This window comes from Petaurus breviceps, unplaced genomic scaffold (genome assembly GCF_028583685.1).
Source record: "Petaurus breviceps papuanus isolate PSGF00001 unplaced genomic scaffold, PetGlider_PUasm1.0 350, whole genome shotgun sequence".
NCBI lineage: Eukaryota > Metazoa > Chordata > Mammalia > Diprotodontia > Petauridae > Petaurus > Petaurus breviceps.
Window position 1 is genome coordinate 2,654,469 of NW_027186199.1, and position 10,452 is coordinate 2,664,920.

Below are 10,452 nucleotides of genomic sequence, written 5' to 3' on the forward strand. Positions count from 1 at the left end.
TGTGTTGAGTGCTGGTGTCAGAATGCAGAGCCCCTCCCAAAAGACTGATTAATACTACCCAGAGACAAGCCAGATTGGAAACAATGGGGTCACCAGGCCTGAGCTAGTATCAATTTCAATAATTCCCCCTGTAATGCCAACTATACAGGTGGTGCGGCACCACAATTAGACTTATGTAACATCCCGAACTCTGTTGCCCGTAAATATGGAAATTGGCTTGTGGATCAGTTTTTTGCACCAAGGAAGGCATTAAAAACATAAACAGGATGCAATCCTTATGAGGAAACACAAGACAAAAATCCACAAACAGATATTTTAGCCAGTGAAAAGTTCTATACCCCAAAATATTTCTGTAGCTCATGGATTTTGGAAGTTCAATATAGTTATTCTTATGGGCATTCCAATGGTAAGGTGCCCATTTCTACTCCTCTTTTATCATAGTTTTCTCCATAAGGAGTTAGACTTTTGACAAGAAAGGCACTCGAGAATGCGCAATGGACTTGTGCATAAATGCTGTAGGCAGACCAGGACAGGCAAAGACACAGTAAAACTGCCTAGGTTCCTACACTGGTATCAATTCAAGCAGAAATGATAAACAGCTTACAGAATTGATAATAGGTCCATAACATGACAGAACTAACATAATAAGCAAAGTCACAATAGGTGAATAAAAAAAAAACCTCAACATAGCAATAGTTTTAGGGAAGGGAAGTCCTTTAGCAATGTCAATGATTTTCAAGGGTCTAGCAAGTACTTCCTTTGCATCTCTTAAATAGCTGTGTATGGATCAAGGCAGGCCAGTGGAGACAATTACTCAACTACATTCAAGTCCCATTGTGATTGTTCGTCTTTAGTCTTTCAAGAGGAACAATGACATCATGGGGTGATTTCTTGACTTGCACATGAACTGGATTTAAGTGAGGCAGAGTCTTCAGGTCCTAGGTCATTTGTGGAAGTTCTCTAGGTAATGCTGCTAAAACCTTCTAGGGATAAGACTTTGCATAATTTAGTAAATCATGACAATCGCATCAGATTGGCTTTCCAGTAATTAGTTCATGTAGTGAAAATCCATTCAGATCTTATGGAATTAGTCCTGATAACAATAGAACTATAAGAATACCAAATTAGGAACCCCTGATTCACCTGAAAGTTCAGAGAGTTTGTTTTTACATAGTATTTGCACCTTCTACCTTCACCCAAACCTCATATCTGATATGGACAATGCCATCCACAGGCTAAAGGAGGAATCTAAAAAGGGTCCATGAAGGCCTGACTTAGAAAATAAGCTTTCCCATTCTTTAAGATTCTTACACAGAGGGTGTAAGTGGCACAGTGAATAGAACACTGAGCCTGGAATCAGGAGGACCTGAGTTCAAATTCAGCCTCAGACACTTAACACAAAACTAGCCATGTGACCTCAGGCAAGTCACTTAACCCCAATTGCCCTACCTTCCCCCCTCCAAAAAAAAAAATAAAAAGATTCTTACATAGATACTTCAAAATAGAGGGTGAAAAACATGATTTAAAATTCTTTATATTTCTTATATATTATATATAGTTATAAGTAATATTAATGTATATAATTATGATATGTTATAAATTATATTCTTATATAAAATTTTATATATAAAAAATTCATCTAATTTTGAAACCTTATTACCAAAAAATATTCTTTGTGCACATACACACATTTTTCTTGCTGTTGTTCAGTTGTTTTCAGTTGTATCCAACTCTTTGTGACTCCATTTGGGGGATGTGCCTGGCAAAAATATTGGAATGGTTTGCCATTTTCTTCTCCAGTTCATTTTATAGATGAAGAAACTAAGTCAAATAGAGTTAAGTGACTTTTCCAGGATTACACAGTCAGTAAGTGTCTGAGACAAGATTTGAACACATGAAGATGAGTTCTTGACTCGGGCCCAGAACTCTATCCATTGTGCCACACAGCTGATATAGATATGTATTGATATTTATATATGCATATATAGAAATATCCTATGTCTTAGAGAAAAGTCTAATCTTATTGCTTTCTCAATGTTTACTACTCCATTAAATTAAAAAAAAAACCTTCCATATCTATTTCTTATCCTTTCTGTTTGAGGACATACATACATATATATACATAAAAACATATATAAAATCTTCATAGCATCTTGAAGGAATGAGGTACTGTAAGGACATAATCTTGTACATGGATATAAAACTATTAGGAAGGGGAGAGCAAGCCCAAGAATTCATTTACATAGTTTATATAGGATATATACTTGACTACAAATACAGATTAACAAAAGTCAGATCTTTCATACTTGTGTCCTACTAAATTCAGATGTTTTAGTACCAATCAATTTATTAATAGATTTAATATTGTAATTATAAACCTCTGCTATTCACCTGCCTGGTTATAGAAATTTGCTATGAAAGGAAAAAGGAGGGACATAGTTATGAAAATATTAAAACTGTCCCTTCAAGGGCACAGAACAATCTGACATGAGCCATAACTGAGGGAAAACTCCCTTAGTTCTGTTTGATGCCAGGCATGAGTAGTATTTAACAGTAAACTGTACAGTTAAATTCCACATTTTTCACAGGGTATCATAGACAGGCTCAGTAATAATCAGGAAATTTTCCTGTTCAAAAAGGAAATTGTACAATGGGAAACTGAGTGAAGAGGATCCCACTTTTGCTTGCATAAGGCCATCCCCTTAACTTTTTCCAGGGACAGACATCCACCTGTAGTAGTTCTCACATTGCACTCCCTTTGGGCAGCACATTGCATTCCCTTTGAATGGTGGACTACTGGTTTCATGACAATTCAGAGAATCATACCTGAAATCAAAACTTATAACAATATTGAATTACAGTCCCAGCAAAATTTTCACTAATCATAGCTTAGAACTACTTTGTTATTATTATCTTTCTCATGTTGTAAGAGTTAACAATGAGTAGGTATAAGGATATTTCATTTATCTTTCATTTATAAGTTAAGAATAGCCACGTTCTGGAGCTTCACACATAAAATGAATACATGATAATTGACTCAAAACCCTCCAGAAAAATTCTAGCCCCTGTAAGTCTCCAGACTAACACATTCATGTTGCCTATTAATCCCTAAAGCAAAACAAAATCTCTGAATTTAAGGTCTATTGTTACCAAGTTGGTTCAAAGATGTAACTTCAGTACGTACTATTTATTAACAGATACAATTTCGTAATGTTTACAAGTGAGAGCTAAATAATCTTAAATAAAGTGTATTCTTTATTACAAGCAATCTTCTAAGTTTCTCCACTTTGGCTGGGAGTGGTCCTAGTTTTTCAAACTTTAGTACTTCAGGATTTTACAACACACTATCATCAAGGCTAATAAATCTTACGACCTTGTCCAAGTAGAAAGTCTCAAGAAACCTCACAGATGAAGATAACTCAGAGAGGTCCCTGGGACTTTTTTTCCCAAGAGAAAGATATTAGTATTATCCATTTTTAAAAGTATATATATATATATATATATATATATATATATATCCAGTTAAATATTTAATTAAATGTATCCAATTAAATATTTAATACCTTTTGGTGACTTTGCTTCTAGTTTACCTAAACAATTAAGTTCTATCATTCACAGAAGAAAAGACAGTGATAACACAAAACATTCTTCCAAATTAAATTTTACTTACTTTTAAGTTGCTCCCTGATTTAACCAAAATTCTCTCGTTTCATGGTCAAGAAAGGAGTTAACAATAGACAGTTCTTAAGAAGTACAGGATAAATTTAAATTGCAAACTACAAACCCACTTTTTTCTTCACTTTGGAACTTCACTGATACTACTTTCAAACTAGATTCAGTTTCTTTTTTTCCTTTTCCTCTAATCAGTGAAATCTCCTTCCTCTGCACTAAAACAGTAAAAGACAGTCTTTTAGGCAAACATACATTTGGCATTTGAAGAACATGGTCACCACTCTCTGAAGTACAGTTTAAATGCTTGGTAGATTAACTCAAAAAAGGACCTGAGTGTCTGATACCTTATCTTGCCAGGTGATCTTCAGAATCTCCCTAAGACAATTCAGATGGAAGTGATTCAGTTTCCTGGCATGGCCCTGGTGGAATGTCCAGGTTTCACAGGTATACAACAATGAGGTCAGCACAATGCCTCTGCAGACCTTCAGTTTGGTGGGCAGTCTAATACCTCTTCTCCCACACTGTCCTTCAGAGCCTCCCAAATACTGGGTTAGCTTTGGCAATGCATATGTCAACATTATTATTTATGTGTACATATGTGGAAAGTATGCTACCAAGGTTAGTGAACTTATCCACAGCATCCATTCACTGTAACCAATGGTTCCACATATGGATGGTGTGGTGCTGGCTGGTGGAGAACCTCTTTTTGCTTGATGTTAATTGTCAGGCCAAAATTAGCACAAGCAGCATATTTTGTTGCTTCTCAGTCGTGGGGTCTGCATTGAGTGCATAATTATCTGAGAACAAAAAGTTGTACATCAACTCTCTCTTCATTTTAGTTTTGGCTTATCACTTTTTCAAGTTAAAAATTGTAGCTGACCTTGATGACCCTTCAGTGTGGTAGTTGACCTTTCATCCTCATTGAACACATCTGACAACATTACTGAAAACATCATGCTAAAAAGCATGGGAGTGGGGCAGCTAGGTGGCACAGTGAATAGAGTACCAGCCCCGGAGTCAGGAGGACCTGAGTTCAAATCCGGCTTCAGACACTTAACACAAAAACTAGCCATGTGACCTTGGGCAAGTCACTGAACCCCAAATTGTCCTCCAAAAAAGCAAAAAATAAAAAGCATGGGAGCAAGCACATAGCCCTGCTTCACCCCATTGATGACTGGGAAAGTGCAAGAGCATCATTCATTTGCCAGAATCCATGTAAACATGCTATCATGGAATCACTGTACAATACTGATAAACTTCTCCAGGCAACTAAATTTTGCTATGAACTTCTGCAAGCACTTACAACGGACAATATCAAAGGCCTTGGTCAGATCAACAAATGTGAAAATACCTCTGTTCTGCTCCATGGAAGTTCTCCTGGAGTTATAGGGCATCAAACATCATATTGACCATTCCTCAGTTCTTTCTGAAACCACACTGGCCCTCAGATAGATCACCATCTTCCAGGTGAAGGATCAGCCTATAGGACTCTGGCAAGAATCTTGTCAGCAATGACTAAGAGAAAGACTCCCCTCCATTCCCCACCCCACCCCCATTTCAACCTATTTCCTTTTCCTTTGTATAGATAGACAATGGAGGCATCCTTGAACTCCTGAGGGACAAGCTCTTCTGGCCCTATAATTTCAGTTGAATTTTGTATGAGCAGTGGACCTCCTGCCTTGCAAATCTCAACTGGAATAGAATTAGCATAAGGTGCTTTGCCACACAAGAGGAGCCTAATGGCATTCAAAACTTCTTCAATTGGAAGTTTGGTTAAAGAGGGATTGACGTCAACTCGAGGCATACAGTCAATGGCTTCAGCATTGTTTGATGATGGCCTATTGAAAACACTATGGAAATGTTCAAGTCCATCTCTCCAGCATCATGTCCTTATCACTACTTTGGCCCCTACATAGCCTTCAGGGAATTATAAAAGTGCTTTGGATTGTGACTATCAGCATAAAACTGAATTTCATCTACCTTATTACTGAGCCAAGAATCCTGCATCTCTCTAAACCTTGCTTGCACTTTATTTCTGATGGAGTAAACACTGCCTTCTTAGAGAAAGACAAACTATAATACTGTTAAATCTTGTGGAATTCTCATTTTTTCATGTAGTAACTTCTGAATTTCCCCATCATTTTCATCAAACCAATACTGATGTTCTGGACCAGATATGTAAATAGAGCACCATGCACTAAATCTCCAAAAGCTGCCACTCCTTTTCTGTTTCACTGTTGCCAACTGTATGTTGGCTTAGCTTTCCCTCCACGTTGGCAACAAACTTTCCACACATGGAGAAGTTCTCTATTATTGATGTTAAGTCTTCTGGTGGTCATCTTACCTTGGTGCCACTACTTTTGTTGTATGTGAATGTATAGTTTGGAGAGGATAAGTCTATGATCAATCCAGCACTCTGCACCACACATCACCTTTGTTACTCTTACATTCTGTCTGTCTCTTCTCCTTACAATGGCATAGTCTAATAAATGCCAATGTTTGCTGTGAAGGTGCCTCCACGAAGTTTTATCGTGTTTAGAGAAATTGAAGACAGTGTTAGTGATGACAAGGTCATAAGATGCACAAGTCTTCAGTAGTAAGTGACTGTTGCTGTTTCTGTTTCTGTCTCCATTCACTCCCAAGGACTCCCTGCCATGTCTGTGCCTACTTTGGCACTAGAGTCACCCAGAATTACAAGCTTGTCCCCTTTTAGCACATTGATGATGAGGATCTCTAGGTATTCATGAAAATTTTCTTGGACTTCATCAAGGTTCATCATGATAGGAGCATACTCATTGGTGATGACAGCATGGCACTTTCTTGCAAGGGGCAACTGCATTGTCGTGTACCCATTGTCCACTGCTTTTGTGAGGAATAAAAGCTTGTTGGCTGGATTAACTTTGTTTGTGAAGCCTATGCCAGCTTTATAGTACTCCCCTTTACTTTGGTCACTCCAACAAAACACATATCCAGCTCTGGCTTCAGTAAGTTGGCCTTCATTTGCCAGTCTTGTTTCACTCAGGGCTTCCATTTGGATACAATAGCTGTTGAGTTTTCCTGCCAGAAGAACTGTTCAGCTTTCAGGCCTATTGGATTTCATGTTGTCCATAAGCATGTGCACATTCCATCTATCAATGGTGAGTGGAATCATCTTTGTAAAAGTTTTTGAGCATTTTTTGTGTGTGTTTTGACCACAGGGTAGGATCCCCATCTGCCAGAGTAAACAAGCCAGGGTAGGGGCATCTAGGTGGTGCAGTGAGTGGGGCGGCTATGTGGCGCAGTGAGTAAAAGCGCTAGCCCAGGAGTCGGGAGGACCCAGGATTGGTTCCGGCCTCAGATACTTAACACCCACACAAAAAAACGGGCCGTGTAACCTTGAGCAAGTTACTTAACCCCAATTGCTTTAAAAAAAAAAAAAAACAAGCCATGCTTGAGTTAGGTGAAGCAGACAATTTTTAGGGAACCTTTTATAGTCCCATTACCATACAGTGAGGTCCTTTAAAAGGCTCCTCAAACACCCAGGGGACTGCCAAATCCCATTGCTGCTTCAGCACAGTGAGAAGAGGACTCTAGGGGCATCTAGGTGTCTCAGTGAATAGAGCACCAGCCCTGGAGTCAGGAGGACCTGAGTTCAAATCTGGCCTCAGACGCTAAACACAAAGACTAGCCATATGACCTTGGGTAACTCACTTAACCCCAATTGCCCCTCCAAAAAGCAAAAAAAAAAAAAAAGAGAGAGAGAGAAGAGGACTCTATGGCTTGAGCCCACTGTGTGCAGTGTTGTGATTACAGCTCCTATTCTATCCACACCTGCTGCTTTGTCACTTGCCCATCACCACAATACTTTGAGGCAGGTAAAAATGGCAAAATGGTAAGAGTGATGTCTTTTTGCTTACACACAAATTGTATTTAAGTGAGGCAGAATTGCATGAAGTCATCAGCCTCCTTCTCCTCCAGAGTCATCAGAGTCCAAGGGCAAGACAAATTCTTGCTGAATTTGTCTGATGAAAACTACTGGAAACAGTTTTACTGAGGTGTGGCCACTGTACATGATACAGCTTCTTGGAACCACAGATGAGAGTTGGGTGGAAGGTGGCCACCAAAGATGGCAGCAGCCCTGAAAAAGGCTCAGAAGCCCTCACACTAGAGGTACTGGTCTTCCCTGAACACTCCATACTTCCCAACATGTACACATACAAATAAATACATGACAATGTGAGAAGGGTCATGAAGGAAATAGTACTTGAACTTGGCCAAGAAGGAAGCCAAGACTTCTAAATGGCAAAGGTGAGGAGGAAGCACAGACCATGAATGGTGGACAACTGATACAAAGACACTGAGATAGAAAATGCAATGTCAAATATGAGGAACAGCCCTTAATCCAGTTTGTCTAAAACAGTTTTTGAAAGACACTAATGTCACAAATCTGGCAAGGTAGGTTGAAGTGATACTGAAGGTGAAGGTCTTTAAATGACAGGATTAGCATTTTGTCCCTTATACAAAAGGCAATAGGAAGCCCCTAAGATTATGAGTAAGACAGGGATAAGGTCAGATCTGTACCTTAGTGAGATATTTCCTCTCCATGAAAGGTATCATTGGAGAGCAGAGAGACTTCTAACTCCTTAATTTTACAAAGAAAGAAACTGAGGCCTTGAATTAACAATAGTCCATAGTTAATAAGATTGTGAGTTAACTCTGTCCTTTGTGTGACCTGAACTTGTATCACGTGACTTAGGAGCATACCCCAGGAACTAGACCCTCCTGGAATAGACAGTACTGTGAGAACTGGCTATTCTCTCAAGGACTGTTACTTGATAACACCTATGGAAAACATATGCTGCTCGTCCGGGTTGCACAAACACCCAAAAGAATTAAGCAATATCTGGCAAGGAACCAATTTTCTTGGTCAAGCCTTCTTTGCTCTTCTCGCATAAAAATCCCCAATCCCCTGAGCCTCTTCGGAATCTCACCCATGGAGAGGACTCTCTGCCTGGGACCCTCCCATTCGGGACTCAAAGGCTGTACCCCGGGATTCCCCAGCCATGTTGATCGAGAGTTGGTGCTCCCCCGAATTGGTGATGTTTTCTTTCTCTCCTCTTACTATTCTTATTTCTTATTTTAGTTATGCTTGCTTTAATTGTGCTAGGAATATTGTATTGCTGGTGCCGATTTAAGCTTCCTTGTTTCTATGTTCAATAAAACTCCTTCCTCTCTTAAGACTGTGTCATTTGTGGGAGCGAATCCGAACTGAAACCAAAATCACCACAACAGGCCTAGAGATGGAAAGTGACTTTCCCAGAGTCACCAGGATTTGGATCATAAAACCCAGAAGTTAAAGCCCAGGTCCCATGTTCTCTTTCCCCTGCACCTTACTGCCTGCCCAGACAGCCACAGCAAGGTAGCTAGAATGCTGGCCCTAGAATCATGACCCATGTTTGAATGTCAGCTCTGACACATCTTACCTGTGTGATTCTAGTCAGATAGCTTCACTGTTCTGGACCTCAGTCTCTTCATCTTTTAAATGGGCATATTAATAGAATAGGTTAAGGCTTAAATGAGATTTTTTTTTTTAAATCTGGACAAGAGGTGATGAAAACTGGATTAGTGGCAGTGTGAGTGGAAAGAAGATACTAAAATACAAAATATATAATACAATACAAAAGATTGTGGAGATAGAATCAACAAAACAGGAACTGATTGATATTGATGGGTGAGGGAGTTTGGTGAAGAATGGGGAAAAGTCAGAGATGACACTAAGGTCCTGAACATGGGTGGCTTGAAAGATGATGATTTCCTAAATACAGATAGGGAATTCAGGGGGAAATAGGTAGGATTAAAGGAAAAAAATGTTTGATTTTAAACCTATGAGGGGAGACAATATGGTACAATGGAAAGTAGAACTGATTAGAAGTCAGAGGACTGGGGCGGCCAGGTGGCGCAGTGAGTAAGAGCACCAGCCCCAGGCTCTGTCATTTACTACACACATCACTTCTCTAGGCTTCAGTTTCCTCATCTGTAAAACAAGGGGATTGGGTGACAAAAGAGGAAAATGATAAATGTTTGAGAAGATGTGGGAAAGTTGGACCACTGATTCATTGTTGGTGGAGTTGTGAGCTGATCCACCTATTCTGGAGAGCAATTTGGAGCTATGCCCAAAGGGATATAAAACTCTGCATACTCTTTGACTCAGCAATACTACTTCTAGGGCTGTGTCCCAAAGAGATCATAAAAATAGGAAAAGGACCCACATGGACAAAACTATGGAGTCTGAGTGCAAAACTTTTTGTTTTGTTTTCTTTTGTTTGTTTGTTTTTCCTTTCTTTTGGATCCTCACATCTGTTCTAATTCCTCTACGCAACATGACTAATGTGAAAATATGTTTAATAGGAATGTATATGTAGTAGGAATGTCTATGTATACTAGATCATGCGCTGTCTTGGGGAGGGAAGAAGGGAGGGAGGGGAAGAAAAATCTAAACTTATGGAAGTGAATAAACTTATGAAAACTAAAAATAAATAAACTTTAAAAAATAAAACAAACAAAAATGAGGGGGTTGGACAAAACACTGGCAGCCCAACTTCTAGTTTTCTAATGCTATCTCCACCAGTGACCTGAAGTGCTTCAAATGATTTCCCTGTTTCCACATTTGTGGGAAAAAAATAATAACTACTGTGTTTCCCAGATAATAAGACCTATCCCGAAAATAAGCCCTCCCCTTACTGTGTAAGATTCCTCTAAAATAAGCCCTCCCCCGAAAATAAGCCCTATTGAGATTGCTAC